This window comes from Pogona vitticeps, chromosome 3 (genome assembly GCF_051106095.1).
Source record: "Pogona vitticeps strain Pit_001003342236 chromosome 3, PviZW2.1, whole genome shotgun sequence".
Taxonomy (NCBI): domain Eukaryota; kingdom Metazoa; phylum Chordata; class Lepidosauria; order Squamata; family Agamidae; genus Pogona; species Pogona vitticeps.
Genome location: NC_135785.1, coordinates 45,539,040 through 45,556,892, shown reverse-complemented (window position 1 = coordinate 45,556,892; position 17,853 = coordinate 45,539,040). Strand labels below are relative to the sequence as shown.

Sequence of the window (17,853 nt, the reverse complement as noted above, 5' to 3'; positions counted from 1 at the left end):
AATAAGATTCAAACTAACAAATCATTCTATTTCAACTCCATAACAGTTTCAAATGTATCCAATCATAAACTTGTTCGATTTATGCATCAATCTGCATAAAAGACACACATATTTGCATTTATTTCCAGATGTGTGTGTGTGTGTGTGACAGAGAGGATGATTTGTGCAAGAATAAGATAGTACAAAAGGTTTTGCCCCTAAAATCTAAGAATTCTAGAAAGTAAGTACAAATAAGCTCCTTGATAACACAGAACTTATTTCTAAATCTTGCTTTTAGTCATTCTCTCAAATGGACAGAACGGAGATTGGAGCACCAGCAATGTTCTGAACCTATAAGTGAATAAGTAGGAATGGGGAGAGGATTTTTTTGTAGATGACTAAACTTTCTGCTAAAGCATTGAAATCAGTTATAGAAGAAAAACAGGTAGTGTTTTAATTATGGTTATGAAAAAAATGCCCCATTCATCAAGTTTCTAATCAGCTAGTTCCTTCCAATAAGGGGCAACTGTTTTTTCATTGATTAACTCTTAGTGAACACATAAATCCATGCTTTTTATATGTAAGATTTTTATACTGGAACTGTTCCACTCAATGAGTAAGACCTGCTTCTTATGAAAGCATTATCCCACAAGTGGGTTAGATAGCTTGGCTTCTTCTACAAACTCATTGTAATTCCCTGATTACAATCAGAACTTGGGGCAATAGGAAGCACATCAAAGGAAGTAGGATCCCTTGGGTCAGAACTAGAGCTGATTCTTTATTTCAGCTTTTAACTTTCATTTAGGTCACTATTCTCCAGTAGTGTTCCTTCATCACTAGTCCAAATCCCCAGTCCACACCATGTTATCAAACCCAAAATATCTCCTTGTATTCCATAATGTTAGCGAATATCTCTCACTAGTTTTAATCACCTTTCCACCTGCTGTTCACAGTGCATCAATTCAATATATATATATATAATTACAGCAAATTATGTTCCTTAGGTGCTATCTCAGAAAAAGCACATTTGAACTGTGAAAATCATAAAGTTATCTGGCACCTTAAACATTAGCACGTTGTATCAGACACACACTTTCACAGATTGCTTCCCACTAGTAATAATGATCTCTTTTCATTAAAAAAAGTTACAATCATTTACAAGTATTCCAGTCTAGGAGACCTGACTCTCCAAACCTACCCCACTGCAGTGACTGTTCAGCTTTAATAATGATATCCACATCCATTGGCATATTCTAGTAGCTGCAAGTAAGAAGGACAGGATAGGAATATAGGGAGAAGAAAACAAAAGATGTCAGCTGCGCATGCTATGACAAGAAGATTCTTGAGAGAGAGAGAGAGAGAGATGAACAATACTGTGCCAAGTATCTTCCATTTCATTCCCTTAAGAGCCTTTTTGCTGGAATAGTAGGCTAAAAATTCAGCAAATACACAAACAAACAAATGAAAGAACAGAAATCTTTCATTTCATTGCCCCCCCCCCCCCCGCCAGCCGTCCTGCTCTTCCATGTTATTTTTGGACCTATCTGCTCATGGGGAAAACTAGTGGGTGTGAGACCAAGACCATTAAACCTGGATTAAGTGTCTGATAACAAGTGCTGTGACTAAACATACAATTCAAACCAAGGGTGTATTTGATCAGGTTGAGCATCCCGTTTGTTCCATCACATGACTACTGTACACGGTTGTTAATTAGACAGTGAGGCCAAAACTTATTCTTTTGTTTTCAGTCCACCGTCAATTAAGCACACTGAATGTAAATTAAAAACACTGAATTGTGAAATGATTTCAGACTGCAGCAGCAACATGCTTAAGTGCACTGTAATGAAGGAAATGTAACTCTGGAGTGTTTCTGGTTTTCTCTTGGCAAGAAAAAAAATTACAATACACGTACCTTGGCCAAAGTACATGTTACTGCAGCTGAAATCACATTCGTGTTCAAGAGAGTCAAGTTTGAGTTTGTCTCCAAAAAAATCAAATTTGCAAAGGCAGCACATGTTTATGGTCCAGGACCACTCACAAAAGAAAACAAAGGGATTTACTAATAATGGGAGGCAAAAAGCTACCACTATGACAATGGTACACAATAAGCCTTTAAGGAATTCCTTGTTCCATTTATTGATTTTCTAATATCTACCGGTAATTTGATCTGAATGCTTTGTTCTTAGAGCAGCCAGGTGGTAAAGTTGCAATATTGACAATACTGTATCAACACCCTATTCCAATACCTTAAACTCGTAGATAATACCAGGTGTGGCAGATAACTGGCATTGCACAATCCCTGGTGCAATTCTTGGAGTGCACGTGTGCATGCACCGAGCCAGGGTGTGCATGTATCCCCAAAGAATTACAACAGGGACTCTTTGTTTACTGGAGAGGAACAGACTGGAAGTTACAATCTGGCTGCTTCCACCAAGGAAGAGGATTTGGGCTGGTGTTACTCTGAGAATAAAATAGGGAGGAGAAAAACTGTGTACACTGCCTCAAGCTCTTTGGAGGAAAAGCAGAATATAAATGCAAGAAAGAATTAATAAATTGTGGACACAAATATCAAGGTGGGGAGATTGTCAGCACAGTGCCATGCATACTTTTAATGCTGTCATGATGTGCCATCAAGTCAGAATCAACTTATAGTGACCTTAATAGGGCTCTCAAGGTAAATCAGATATTTAAGGAGTGGTTTTATCAATTTTGCTCCCCCAGTGAGTTTCCATCCTTGAGTGGGAATTTGAGTCCACACCTCTTTAGTCCTAGTCCGTCACTCTACCCACTACACCACACTGGGCATATGCATACTTACTAACTAGAATTCCCCACTATATTCAATAGAATTCACTCCTTGGTGATGCTGCAAGCCTATGCCCCCTGGAAAGGCTTTTCAGGGACAACAACAAACTGCAGATCCTCTCACCATGGACACACTTAGAGAAAGAGACAGTCCAGACAGAAAGTCTTATACAAGCTGGATCTACATCCTATGCTTCTCTGGTGTAATATCACTGTAAGACTTAGAACACATTGAATTTCGGAAGCTAAGCAAAATCAGTTTTGGTTACTGCTTGAATAGGATACCACCAGGGAATATCCAGCATCTCTAGAAAGGGATAAGTGAGAGTCCTACCTGAAACCCCAAAGAGCCTTTTGCCAGTCACAGTTGACTGGTTTAGCCGGATCAAGAGTCCATATGAGACAGCTTCCTAGATTCCTGTGTCAGACAGCAAAAAGAAAGGAAGTTTTCCAAGTATAGCATAGTAGGGCATGCCTGGCAATTTCAGGACGGCAGGAGGAAAGGTGAAGGAGATGGGACTGATGTAACTCACTTTCCCATGTATAGCTCAGTGTTTTAGGTAACTGGCTGTGGATTCAGGGGTTGGGAGTTCGATTTCCCACTGTGCCTCCTTGACTGGGGCTCTACTCAAAGATTCATAGAGTCCCTTCCAGCTCTGCAGTTCAAAGATTATTATTATTAAATTAATAATAAAAGAAACTATGAAAGAAGAACAAACTAAAAGGAAAACAAGATGATACCACTTCTTCCTCCCTTTTGCTTTGCTAGTTCAAGTAAAGCTTTGGATATGGTGTTTTCCGTCTTAGGATCTCCCCATGCTCTGCATTTGTCAGTAAGGGTTTTTTGCCGCTGTTTAGGAGTGCAGCAGGAGAGAGAGACCAAGGAACTTCCATTCAAAGGAACAAAAAGATCTGCTATGGAATATGGTCCTGAGACCAGAGATTCGGGGGGGGGGGGGGAGGACTACACATGGTCCAAAAACCTGGCCCTGATGTCTGGAGTATTCCTGGCATCGTAGTCTATAAAAAAATGTCTTTTCCCATCTCTACTCAAGCCAGCATGAAAACAGTTCCATATTCTGTCCCAGCCCTTGGCTCACGTTCCAGATAGTTCACATGTGTGGTCTGAACTCTGGCCGAAAGCAAGAAATTGAAAGAAAGTTGGAGATGGCAGCCAGTGACTGTGGAGAACAATGTGAGGAGAGAATGGAAGAAGGAGCTGCTAGCTCTCACAAACATCAATCAAAGCTGGATAAAGGCAGAAGTAACAAGCTCACTTAAAGTGTCACCTCACTGAGAGCAATTTGATGTATTCTTCGCAAAGGCAATTATTTATTCATAAATAAAACAAAAAAGGGTGATTTTTCAAAGGCTGCATTGTGTGGAGAGGCAAAAGGAGCAAGGAGCCCACCCAAGGAGAACTGTCTGACATTTTCTTCCCATTGTTGGAAGGTGTTTTATTCCCCCTCCCGCACATCATACCAACTGATTTAATTATTTTAAATGAGAAGAAAACAGGGTAATGCTTCAGCAGGAGCATCCACTTTGCTGCCTGATCTGAGGGACTTTTCAGACTCACAAATAAAGTTCTGAGCACCACATACTGGGCCATTGAAAAATACAGTTTAGGGCTGCTTTGTATATTACATATCACCTATGCGGAAATGCAGACAATAATGTGCAGCCAACATTTACATTTCTGTGACATTCTACACGTAGGATGCATTGCAGTTTCTAATGCTTCTGTCAAAAAACACTGTCATTTCAACAATTACCCTATCATCAAGGGAGTTAGAGCTCTTTATTTCAAATATTTCCATCCCCGCTCTCAAATAAAAGTCCAGGGCAGCTTATAAGTGTTTCTAAAATTAGTAACAATAACAACTGAAAACAAAAATGCCAACAAAATTTCAATCCTGAAAAGACCAGGAACAGTTTAAAATGATCAGAAGTGCTAAGCTACTTAAAAATCATTATTTTTCTTTTCTTTTATACTTTTTCTAGCTTTTTAAAATTAGGCATGCGGACCATCATGGGAATTTGCAATTGCAGAATGGTATCGAAAATACTTGAAATGTGAGTCTTAAGCAACCATCCTGGGGAAATAAAAATGATCTTCTTTCCCTAATGCCTAAACATTTCTCAAATTTCAAGTGAGCCATGGCCATGAAATGGGGGAGGGACATTAAAGTTGAAGCACAATCCTCTAGTTTAGAAGGTGGAGGCACTCAACATTAGACCTACATGGTCTTTTTCTTTTCTGGACTGGAGAGGAAGGCTTCCCCCCCCCCCCCAGCCAGGGTCCTTTAACTTTTCGGGTGATTATGGGTAGAGGGAGATATGGCACTGCACAGTAGCCACTTGTTCCAGAAGAACAGTGGACAAATGTTTGAAGGCTGCCCACTGCTCTGGTTCTGTGACCACCTGTTAGGCTTGAGGTAGCCCGCTCAGTCGGCCCTCTGCTCTAAAACTGGTGTTGTTTGTCAGGATTTGGTGACAGGAAAATACACAGAGTTAATTGAAGACACTGACACGTTCTTCTTCTTTAGCAAGACGGGTGTATTTTACAATATTTACAAATATATACAGGCTGACAGCACTTCAGCATGGCAGGAAATCATTAGACAATCCGGCATAGAGGATAGTAGCAAATGATAGAGAGAGAACAGAAATCTATGAACACACTGTTCTCTTATATACATATACAAGGCTTCTTCAGTCCAATCACAGGACACATTACATCATCTTCTGCACCTGGGTGTCATCTCATCTTCAGACATTGCATCATCTCTTCATCAGTCACAGTGACTCAGCAGTCACACATCTGTTCATAATGGCAGTTCATTAATAACACATTTTATACAGATTCAGGCCTATAAAAATTACAATATCCTGACATTGTTGAATGCTAGATCTGTATCCAATAAGTCCCAGCTGATCTATGATCTTATTCTCAATGAGGATGCAGATCTGGCATGCATAACTGAAACTTGGATGGGCAGTGATGGGGTTATTCCTCTGTCCTTTGTCTGTCCTCCCAGTTATGCTGTCCAACACCAGGGTAGACTGGGGGGGCAGGGGGATGTAGCCATTGGTGATAGAAACACTCTGGAGATTTTTAGGCTCATTGCTGTGGCAACACCCAGTCTGGAGGCCTTCCATGTGTCGATTGGGGCCAGGGATCGTATCGGGATCTTACTGGCATACCATGCTCCCCGCGATCCAGCCGTTTCCTTACTGGAGCTGGCGGACTTAGTCTCCGCAGCTTTGTTGGGATCCCCAAGGCTACTTGTCTTGGGTGATTTCAACATCCATATGGAGGTGGAGGTTTCTGGTCCAACTCTTATGTTCTTGGAAACCATGGCTTCCTTAGACATGTCCCAACATGTTAACGTCCCCACTCATGTGAGTGGTCATATGCTAGACCTGGTGTTCTCTTCTGAGCAGAGAGTGTGTGGTCTGATGGTGACTAACCCTGTGTCTGTTCCCTTGTCATGGTCGGATTACCACCTAATAAAATACAACCTCACAGTGGCTCTCTCCCCCCCCCCCCCACAGGGAGCAGGGATCTGTTTTATTGATCCGCACTCACAGGCTATTTGATCCCATAGGATTCGAGGATTCCATGAGAGGGATACCGATTGATTTGGCTGGCACTCCTGTTGAGGCTCTGGTTGATGGCTGGTCTGCTGCCACCATCGGGGCTGTAGACACAATCGCTCCTAAACATCCTCTTGCTGCAGAGCTTGACCAGCACCCTCATTTCACCAGCAGCTGAGAGCTATGAAGCAGAACAGGAGAAGACTGGAGAGCATTTGGAGGCAGAACCCAGTGGGAAATAACCTAAAAGCTGTTAGGATCTAACCTTTACCTTTCTAAGATAAAGTCTGCAAAGAACGCTTACCTCGCTGTCTGGATAAGCAAAGCTTCCAATCAGCAGGAGGAATTATTTCGCATAGTATGCAATCTATCTGGAATTGGGCACAGTGATTGGCCTCCCCCTAGTATCTCACCTGACCAATTTGAAGCATTTTTTAAAACTAAAGTGGAGGCCATCTGCCAGGACCTAATCCCCTATTTGAAACTAGTAGATCGAGCCGAGTCATCCAGCACACTGTCTTGTCCGGTGAGAATTACTCATTTTCAGTTGGTGACATCACTTAAGGTTGACAGGGTATTTGGGGTGTTTTTTTAACCAACCCCCCACAAATTGATGAATAAATTCGTTATTCGTCGATTCATGGGGGCAACTTTGTGCTTTGTGAGTCATCAACTTTTGACGATTCACGAAGCAGGATGACTCACCAAATTGTCCCCATCTCTAGCAAGGATTGTAGAAAAGGCATGTTTTTATATCCACTAACAGGGACTGACCATCTCTGATCCCAGCTGATGGGTAAATATTACATGATGGCCTTTCATTCAATTGGACAAGCCAACAAACAGGTATCAGATTGCTGATGAATGTCCTCCAGTAATTCATTACTGAACACCATCGTGGCCCATTATTTTAGAGGTAAACCTAATACCTTGAGTGCATTTCTGTGTGATAGTTGCTAGACAGGCAGGAATCCACAGAAATGGAGCCAGTATGCTACCAGGAAGTAAGAGTTACTGCTAAGACTTGTCATGCAAGCTTATAGGTACTTGTCATAGGCTGTGTCAGTGCATCATAAACACTTCTGCCATTACCTCACAAAGCCCTAATCTCTGCATCGTTAGTAGATACAGTGGGCACTTGCTCACCTACAGCTAGCTAAGTGTACTTCTGCACTGTGCTGATGGTTCTATCATGTGTGAAGAAGAGGAAATCATGGTCTGCTCTTGCCCTGCCCATGATGACTCAAAATCCTGAGTGCTCCCTGTAAGTTGCCTGTAAGTTGAACTCCATGTTTGATGAGAATGTTACAACTCTCTTCCATTGATTTTGCCATTTTGCCAAAGATAGGGGGAAACCATAAAATATCCAGCATCTAGCTCTTTTCTACTGCCTTGTGCTCCTTTCCTGACACTAAATATGGTGTATATTATTGTACACTTCAAAAGCTGAGTCTGTAGCTGTTGTTAAAATGTCTTCAGTGGAACAGGGGCTCACGGATGGCACTTTGAAAAGTAAATTTTTTTCATCATGATGCCAAGAATCCTCCATCCAGGATTGTAGTAACTTTTTCAGTTTTTCCTCTGTTGAAGCAATTTTTTTTAATAAAACCTCTTCCCTCCTGGCTTCAAATGCTACCAAGTGGCATCATCATGAGTGAGGGCAATACTTTGTTCTATCATCCCAGAATCTTCAGGGTTTTTTAAAAAGCGGTGCAAACCAGTAATATAGAAAATGAGATCCTCCAGTGGTACATTTGTCCCTTATTTTATTTGTACACACATCTATTGCTAAAATATATCCCATCCATTCCCTTTACATTACAGTATTGTTTATTTTCTCATAACAGGATTGTGTTCTATCTCTGAATCTAGATTTAACAATATTAGGACTCTGTTGACTATCTCTGACATACTAATAGCAGTGAATATGGTGAAAAAACTTTATATACCAATTAAACACAATCATTCCTCCAGATCATACAGTGGTGTACTCTTGTATCCCCAGGAAGCATAACGTCAGATGAGTCACATCTAAATATTTTATTGTTTTGAAAGAGAGAATATCCTGTTGAGCAGGATTGGGATTTGTCTGACCCTCCAGATGTTTTGGACTTCAACCTGCAGAAGTCTCTGCAAACTGTCAGAATTTGTTCCTTTAAGTGAACAAGGGGTTAAATGTAATATTGTAGTAGAGAATGCAAAATCCTTCCTGTAACGTCAAGCCAATGGATGACTGATAGTATACAGATAGGACAAGCTTAGGTAATGCTTGTTAAACATGTTCGGCTGCCATGTGTACAGTGACAGGCTGCTCTCAGTATATAAGCAAGTGCATGAGAGCACCATTTTGCCACTCAGTTGTGAGTCTGGTAGTCATTTGCTTTACTTGAATGTGAATATAATGTTGCTCTGAGAAGTCTATGGCAATGTTTATGTTGCCATGTATTTATGTCTAACCAAGGCTAATATACTATGATAGAGGTTGTATCAGAATTCTCTCTGCATTTTCTTACATCTGCATCTTTACTCTGCTAATGAAGAGGAGGATTTGAAGCAGCTAGAGAAGAGGCTCTGTGTAACTTGTTGTCTTTAGCTCCAAGTTTTGTTTTTCCCAGACAGAGTGCTCTTCGAAGTTTCGTATCCAATCTGACTCAAGCTTTTGGAGAGGCAATAGCCATATAAAGCCTCTGGAGTTGACCCCACGCCAAGACAAACAAGGTCAGTAGTAAGGGATTGTGGGATCTGTGGTGTAAAGCACCTGGACAGGGGCATGTTCCCAATCTCCAATCTAAATAATGCAATTTTCTCCTAGAGAGAGGCTCCTCTACTGGGGTGAGGGGAAGCCCTGTCATCAGAAGAAACAATTTTCTGAATGTTATCCCTTGCATTTGCTTAAGAGTCAACACCATTTTCTCCTCCTCCTTTTTCTTTCTTTCTTTCTTTTTAACTTTTTGGTCTTGTCAAAGATAATGAGATTCTGTTTATTCAAAATTGCTCCCCCCCCTCCCCCAAGCAGCTTGGCTTTTGCCCACAGTCAAGATTACAGAATGTTTTTGATCCTGAATCTCTGAGCCATTTTAGCTGCTTCTGTGCCGTTAAAAGTTCTGCTGTCTTCTGAGAACATGTATGAAGTTTACTAATTGTTTTAGTGTCACCATGAGAGAAAACACAGTTTTTCTTACTATTAGAAGTACTGAAAGCAAGCTCCTTTTTACAACATATGTCAAACATAAACATGCTAGTATCTAAACTACTTGGGAAGAAGTCAAAGTTAACTTTTTTGGATGTAAACATGCTCCAAAAACTGCTCAAGACAGCAGCAAAACCTAGAGAATATATACGGTACTTGTAGAGTTTTTTTCATTATTTTGCTTAGATGGTAGCTGGCAATAAAATATAATATGTTTATATGTTTTTAATTCTGCCCTGATAGCAAGATAAACTGCTTCTTCTTCTTTCTCTGAGAATAACACTGGTACAGCAAGACAATCAACCAAGGTTTGGGGTGCCTTTTTCAGACAGGATAAAAAGATTGTGATTAACAGTCTTTTGGAACAGTCTCATGGAAAACCATGAAAGATGTCCATGAAAGATGGACCAGCATTCCTGCCTTTGGGGGAGTCTTCTTTGTCATCTGCCATCCCTCAGGCACTGGGTGAGAGACAGTATCCTGGGCGGAGTTTGGCCTGGACTCCTTTGGCCTTGCAGGACTGGGCCCTTGCTGCTTCTGGCTGCCCCACCCCATCCTCAACATCAGCCACCTGGCTCAGAGGGGAGAAGGGGCTTTAGAAGGGTGTGTTGTTATTGTTTAGTTGTTATTAATAATTGCCATCAGATTGCATCGAGACCCACAGTGGATCTGAGGGAACAGGAAATGGGGAGGGTGTTGGAGGGGGCAGCCATTGAGGAGGTGCTGGGTAGGGGAAGGAATGGCGGTGGGTGTAGAACATGCCCACATAGGAGAAGAGAGGATAGATATCTTACATCTATCCCCTCTTCTAGTCCTACCCCCAACCAGATGGTATCGGGTGACCATATCAGCAAACTCTTGAGCCACACTGTGCTGTTGATGAATGCCAGCTCAGTACAAAATAAGGCTGCCCTCATCCACGATGTAATTCTGGATGAGGGTGCTGACCTGGCGTGCATTACTGAGACCTGGGTGGAGAGGAGGGTGGTGTCCCCCTCTCCCAGTTTTGTCTGCCTAGGTACTCAGTCTAGCACTAATGACGCTCGGAGGGTCGGGGAGGGGGGGTTGCTATAGTCTACAGGAGTTCTATCTCCTTGACCAGGCTTCCTATCCCTTTGAGAGGAGGTCTTGAGGGCCTGTTTTGTGTGTTGGGCTTACGAGACAGATTAGGGATTCTGTTGGTGTACTACCCACCCTGCTGCGTGCCAACAGTCTCCCTGCCTGGGCTGATGGAGGTAGTCTCGGACCTGGTGTTGAGGACTCCCAGGCTGTTGGTGCTAGGGGACCTCAGCATCCATGCCAAGGCTGCCTTGACCGGGGCAGCTCAGGACTTCATGGCTGCCATGACAACCATAGGGCTGTATCAATATATCATCAGTCCGACACATGAGAAGGGCCATACCTTGAACCTGGTTTTCTCAATGGGACTGGAAGATGGTGGTTTGGATGTGGAGGGGCTGATTGTGACCCCATTATCGGATCACTTCCTGGTCAAGTTTAGTCTATTAGCTTCTTCTTCCCTCTGCAAGGGTGAGGGATCTATTAAGATGATCCACCCTCGGAGACTAATGGATCCGGATGGTTTCCTGAATGCTCTGGGAGATTATCTGTCTGATATGGTTGGCGTTCCTGTCTCTACGTGGGGCTGCCTTTGAAGACAGTCCGGCGATTGCAACTGGTCAAGAATCGAGCTGTGCGGCTGGTGAGTGGTGGGGCCGCTACGAGAAATATTAAGCCAATTCTGATTAAATTACATTGGTTACCAGTTGCTGCCCGGGCCCAATTCAAAGTGCTTGTTTTGACATATAAAGCCCTAAACGGCTTGGGCCCTGGATACCTGAAGGACCGCCTCCTTCCATATGAGCCTACTAAGCGGTTAAGATCTAGCCATGAGGCCCTTTTGAAAGAGCCATCTCTCAAGGAGGTAAGAGGGATGGCTTGTAGACAAAGGGCTTTTTCGGCAGCTGCCCCCAGACTATGGAATGCCCTCCCGACTGAGATTTGTCTGGCGCCGATGCTAATGACATTTCGGCACCAGGTCAAAACCTTCCTGTTCCAGAAGGCTTTTAATTGAAATAATATCAACTGTGGGTCCTGATGGCAATTTTTAGAGTATCTATTTTAATTGTATTTCAATTGTTTTATCTTTTTATTGTATTTTAATTGTATTTTAATTGTTGTAAGCTGCCCTGGGTAGAGTGGGCGGCATATAAGTTGAATAAATAAATAAATAAGTGTTAATAAATAAAGTTTTGTTTAGAAATTCCTGCTACACAAGGATCTTAATGTCAACAATCATATGATGTTGACAGAAACAAGCTAGTCTTGCAAATAAATAAGATTCAGTTTATTGACAGAAGAAAATCAAATAACTACAGCCCATTTTTGACAAAGTAGATGAGAGACAAAGGGGAAAAGAAGCAACATGGTCACCAATGAAAGAAACTTAAGCTGGCTGGTTTAATTCTTTGGGTAGGAGATTTTTATTTTAGAATGTACGTGCATCAAATTGTTATAACTGCTTAAGGCTCGGAATAATATTCTTTAGACCTTAGAAAGTAGCTAAAGTATCTTCTTCTGGTTGCATTCTTTATGATTAAAAGCTTTTATATTTTTGGAGTGATCATTTTCTTGCCTATTAAATATATATGAAATAAAAGCATATAAAAGAGTATTATCTTGGCAGATTCAATTTTCTGCTCAAAAATAGTTGGGGTACAGAGTCTGAAGATAGAACTAATTCACCATGAATTATAACTTATTCTTCTGCCCAGAAGAGGGATGAAACATGTATACAAGGGTACCCAGATGAATTATATTTCAAAATGTTCAGAAGTATCTAAAGCAAATAAAAGTCTTCTATATGGGAAGAAATGTCTGCTGGGGTGAATCCTAGACTCCTTCAAAATCTATAGGGTCTGCATTATTTATGGAGGACCTATGGAAGAGAGGTTTATTACTGTATAACCTAGCAGCCTAGTCTTACAAATACTGACTAATGTATGCTAACCTGAGTGCCAAGGAATTCTGCTTTCCTCTGCGAGCCCCCCCCCCCGACATACACACAGGATGATCCTTGAACCACTGGCAAGTCATAGGCCCCAGTTGTGCCCATAGATTAGAACACAGAAATCATGACTCCATACACATTCTAATTGGTCAGAAATCTATGATATGCAAATAGTTCAATCATTTAAAATGTTTGCATTTATATTATATGTGCATGATACAACAGATTCAGGTTACTCATTTTTGCTTGGGTGAGAGTTGACTTGATTGAACACCCACTTTTCTGCTGTCTTTTCTATCTCTACCAACACCACATTTCAAATGACTTGATTTCCCCCCTGTCTTTCTTCAATATTCTTTTTTTTACAAAACAAAACTTTTGAATTAAATTTTGCAAGAGGAAAATGTTCCACGGTGCCTTTCATCTTTATTAATACAAAATGAATTGAAATGACATCCGAACATTCCATAAAGTTTACATATGCAAATAAGCAACAAAACTGACTTTAGAAATGAGATAGAATTTTGCATCCTTCTTCCAAATATTTATTTTAGCTTACAGTGTCATGTGTGCATGTGTATAGGCTTATATAAATTTAGACTCATTATCTTTTTTTAAAAAAATAACTTTATTGAAAGAGCATTAAAAAACACAACAAAAGAATATTAATACTTTTTTTCTGTAATTCTAACAAGTTTCCATATTTTTAGCCTTTCCCACGTTTCTAGCTGATGGCAAACATAACATAACATTAATAACCAGCACTGAATATGGAAAGTTCTATTATCCTCTGTTAATCTACGGAGCTCAGAGAGATGTATGGAAACTGGAATCCCCTGAGAGTTCATTAATTCAAAAAAGGTGTGCCCCTACAAAGGGCTGCCAGGGTAGACACACAGGGAGACAAATATATATTTTAACACAGTGTGCCAGCCATGAAAATTTTAATTCCCTGCCAGACATTCTGTTACTCCCGTTCTCTAGATCTCTTGCCAAGCTTGACCCTGACCCTGGGATTCTGCCTTTTCAAATGTCTTGTTGATCCAGAGTGTTTGATTTAATGATTTACCATGCTTAATTATTAAACATTTAATAAATAATAAATAAGAGGATAAATATTATTGCTAAATGAAGACATCATTTACCAGAAAAGGAAGGGCTGAGGGAAGCTATTGCTCTGAGCTGCTGAGGAGATCTATGTGTTCCTCAGAAAGAAAGAGACTGAGAAAGATTGGGAGAGAGAAACTGAGAGGCACACAGACTTGGTTTCCCTCCTCGCCAGGCTCCCATGGGTGCACAGGTGTAGCTTGCCTCAGAAGTAAGTCCCAAAAGACAGATGCCATCAGAGAATCAGGTCCTAGGGGAGAACCCACTGTTCAAGTTGGACAGATGACCACATGCTCATCTCAGCCATCAGACATACAGGCGGATTGGTCTAAGTAGAAGGGGCAAGAGATGCCATCTTCTTATTCTTGTACAGCATGAAAGAAAAGAGGTACATCCTCAATATGTAGAAATAGAGCAAAACCATTGAGCCATCAGGCTTAATACTGTTCCATAACTCCTTACAAATACTTATGCTGTTTTGTGTTGTCTTCATCACGAAAGGCTTCTACTCATCATTTGCCACAAAGAGATATGTTTCCAGCTCACGGTAGTCTTATCTAATAGGGGGTGTAAGTTCCCCTTACAAAGGCAATGTTAAAACATTTTAATGGAAACCCCAATGCAAATTATTAACCTGTATTAAAACACATTTTCCAGCATCCACCAACTTTTTTGTTTTGTTTCCCAGATCAACATGCTCAGGCCAAACTGGCAGAACACATCACTCTCCTTTACTAGTCGCCACTGCATACAGCAGCATCAAAAACATAAACCCAGTGCTGTCAGGTGAAAATTAACAGAGCAATATTCCATCTAGCTTAGTGTCTTTAGTGTGGGGCACCTTGATGCTGAATTTACTTGATCTTAAATGCTCTCTCAAGTCACCAGTTTAGAAGTATCACAAGAATCCAGGCTCTCTAGACAAGTGGACCTAAACTACTTGTGTGCTTGAGCAAACACACAACAGTAGTTCAGTTTGCATACCTTACTCCTGCTTTGAACTGCAGTATTTTACTTAATAGCACCACAAAGTGTGGTCTACAGATACTATATATTCTTCAGGGAGAAAGTAAAAATGTTTGTTTTACTTTCAGTGTAGCCAGCTTGATTCCACCCCAAAGTTACTTTCATTCTGTGGTAAAATATGTTTAATCTGTGGTAGAATTACCACAGATTAATATATTTACCACAGATTAAATATATTTAATCTGGTGAAATTTTTCCATTCCTCTCAAGCACTGAAATATGCCGTTGAAGGTATTAAATATTTTTAATCTGTGGTAATATATGAACCTGAAAGGAAATCAACTGAAGGTATTGTGTGGGAAGGGAAGAGGCAGTGTACATCCACATATCAATATTAACCCATAATCTCCATAATAAAAGAGCCCAGATATTTAATTGCATACATATTTTAACATGGAAGAAATTCTGTTTACATCTGAAAAGTGCCTATGAAAAATATGTACATTTGAAAAATGCACACAAACAAGCTCTAGTCAGTGGGAATAAAAAAAAAGGAGTATTTGAGGAATGCATATATTAAAATGTGTCCATTTTGGAAAATGCATAGAGTTTATTTTTGTTTTGGGCTGGGGAAGTCCAGCCTTAGTGGAACCTGAACAGCAATGGGGATGGAGATGGAAAAATAAGGATCTCCGCAAAATAAAGCATGACATTTCGCTCACTCCTACATTTTACTTACAGTCTCACTTCATAATGGGTTTTGTAGTATTGCATAATGTGGTTCTAAACATGCCAGCTCAGAAATAGTGGGTGTTCAATGGAAACTCTACTGCCCCTTTCAGATCTGTTTTGCTTTCTTACCAGAAAATTAAATATCATGAGAATGGCTTGGCATGAAAATGTTCAAATATTCAGGGATGCATAAGGTTTCTTTTAAAAATCAATCACAGAATATAGCTATTGCACAAATGTGGAATGCTCATTCATGTTAGTGTACCTGTGTCTAAAAAGGCCACCTTAATTCTGAAGTGAGAGAACTACCATATCTGATCAAACTCCAGTGTTCTGTTTTGTTTTTCAGTGATTCTGGATGCAAGTTAATATTTTCTTACATACCTTCAACGGCATATTTCATTGCTTGATGGGAATGGAAAAGTTACACCAGACAATCCCTTTGGGAGTTAGGGTGCAGCATCTTCTCATACCCTCTCCCTTCTATGTACTTTAGTTCTGATATCCTGCTGATTACCCGTTAAGACTTTTGCAGAAAAGCATGCACTTTAATCACTGGAATACATCTGTACGCAATTATTTTCCAAGTACATGTAAACATACATATGCATACTCACAGCTTGAAAAGGAACTCTCCAAATCAGAGGAATGGACATTTAAAAGGTGAATACAGTTCAATGCAGGTAAGTGTACAGTGACACATACTGGAGTGATGGTGGGACTTTACACATGCATGTAAATCCTGATTTTCCACACATACATGATGGACACTAAGCTGGCACTACCTGACCAGGAAAAGGATTTTGAAACTGTTCAATAGAAACATTGATCCAAATATATCTGCTGGGTTTTTTTAAAGGTCAAATTCCATCCCAGAGATCATTAAGAAAGGAATAAAAAGCAGAACAGTTAATATACCTTTGTAAAAGTTTATGGTGGAATTAGGTCTGGAATACTGTGTACATTTCTAGCCAGTGCATCTCAGAAAAGAAATAATGCAGCTGGAAAAGGCATGTAAAATGACAATCTACATGATCAAAAGGCTGGAGCAAATCTCATATGAGTAAAGGTTACACGCTGTAGGCTTTTTAGCTCAAAAAGAATTTGAGTAAGAGAGGACAAAGGTATGCAGGCCATGGAAAAAGCAAATTGCAAAATTTTCCCCTCCCTTCCCCATTCACAATACTGTACTAGAACCTGACAACCAGAGAATACTGAGGGCAAACAAAAGGAAGTACTTTTTCACATTGAATGTAGTTTAATTGTTGAATCCACTACGCAGGATACAGCAAGGACCACCAACCTGGAGAGCTTTAAAAGTGACAAGGCATATTCCTGGAAGGTAAGGAATCAATCACTGTGAGTCATGATAGGGATCCACTACCCCCAGGAATGCCTCTGGAAGCCACTTGTGAGGGAGCCCAAGCTGGAGGCCACACTTGCCCTCATGCCCTGCTTGAGGGCCTCCCATTAATATGTGGGTGGCCACTCAAGAGAACTATGGTGTAACCCATTGTGGCTTTTTCTGATGTGAAAAAAATCCTAACAATGTTGCCCTTCAGCCCCACATGTATGACTGCAAAGCCCCTAAAAACATGCAGTGTCTACAAAACGTTTACCTTTCAAAAGTTGGAAATCATCCTTTCTATTTCCAGCTTTCCTTCCTTTTGTGACATTTTCTGCAAGGATGAGTGACTTCCCCACTTTCCACCTGCGTTTTGTTTAGATTGTTAAATGTTTGTTTCCCTTTGTTGGGCATGAAGAGGCCATGGGCACAGACCTATGTGTGAACATCCTGAGTGGAACCCTTCGGCAAGAAGCCTCTTATAGAGTGAAAAGTGCATACCCACCTGCTTTCTTTGGATAACCTTTCACCTAACCTGACTGCTGTGCACCAATATAGATGTGTTAAAATAACTTGAATCCATAGAGGGTATTTCCTGCTCTTTCAAGCTGCTCTCTCTTATGAAGCAAACAAATTTTTGTTGTTGTTTCTGAATCACAACACCACATCTCCATGCCCAGCATTCACTGAAGCTTCCCGCTGAGTACATCTCCAGGTCACTGATCAGCATGTTGGATCCTGGCTGGAAACATGCTTTGTGGGAGGGGGGAATGGATGTTATATGAAGATGCTACTTTCATATATATTGTTTCAAAGAAATGGGACATCACATAAAATAAATAAGCTCACAGATTGGTCATCATTGTCATCTTCCTCTTAGAACTGCACAACTGGAAGGGACCCAATGGATCATCAAGTCCAACTCCTATTAAGGAAGCACAGTGGGGAATCAAACTCCCATCCTCTGGCTCTACAGTCGGAGACCTAAACTACTAAGCTATCCAGCAGTTCTTACATGTGTTAATTTATTTAAAATATTTTCCCCTGCCATTTTCCTTTAAAAGGATCCCAGGTGGCTTACATGTTGTTTTGTCAGTTCTTACAGAAAAAAATCACTTG

General features: G+C 40.8%; 1 long non-coding RNA gene across 1 annotated transcript in view; it reads left to right on the top strand.

Moving 5' to 3' along the window:
- The first annotated feature begins 837 nt into the window (after positions 1 to 837).
- The window catches only part of LOC144587855 (uncharacterized), a 60,681-nt gene continuing 43,665 nt past the window's right edge, over positions 838 to 17,853 (top strand). Inside the window, exon 1 of the long non-coding RNA XR_013543039.1 lies at positions 838 to 16,731. This is a non-coding gene — a long non-coding RNA (uncharacterized LOC144587855). The remainder of the gene's footprint in view (positions 16,732 to 17,853) is intronic.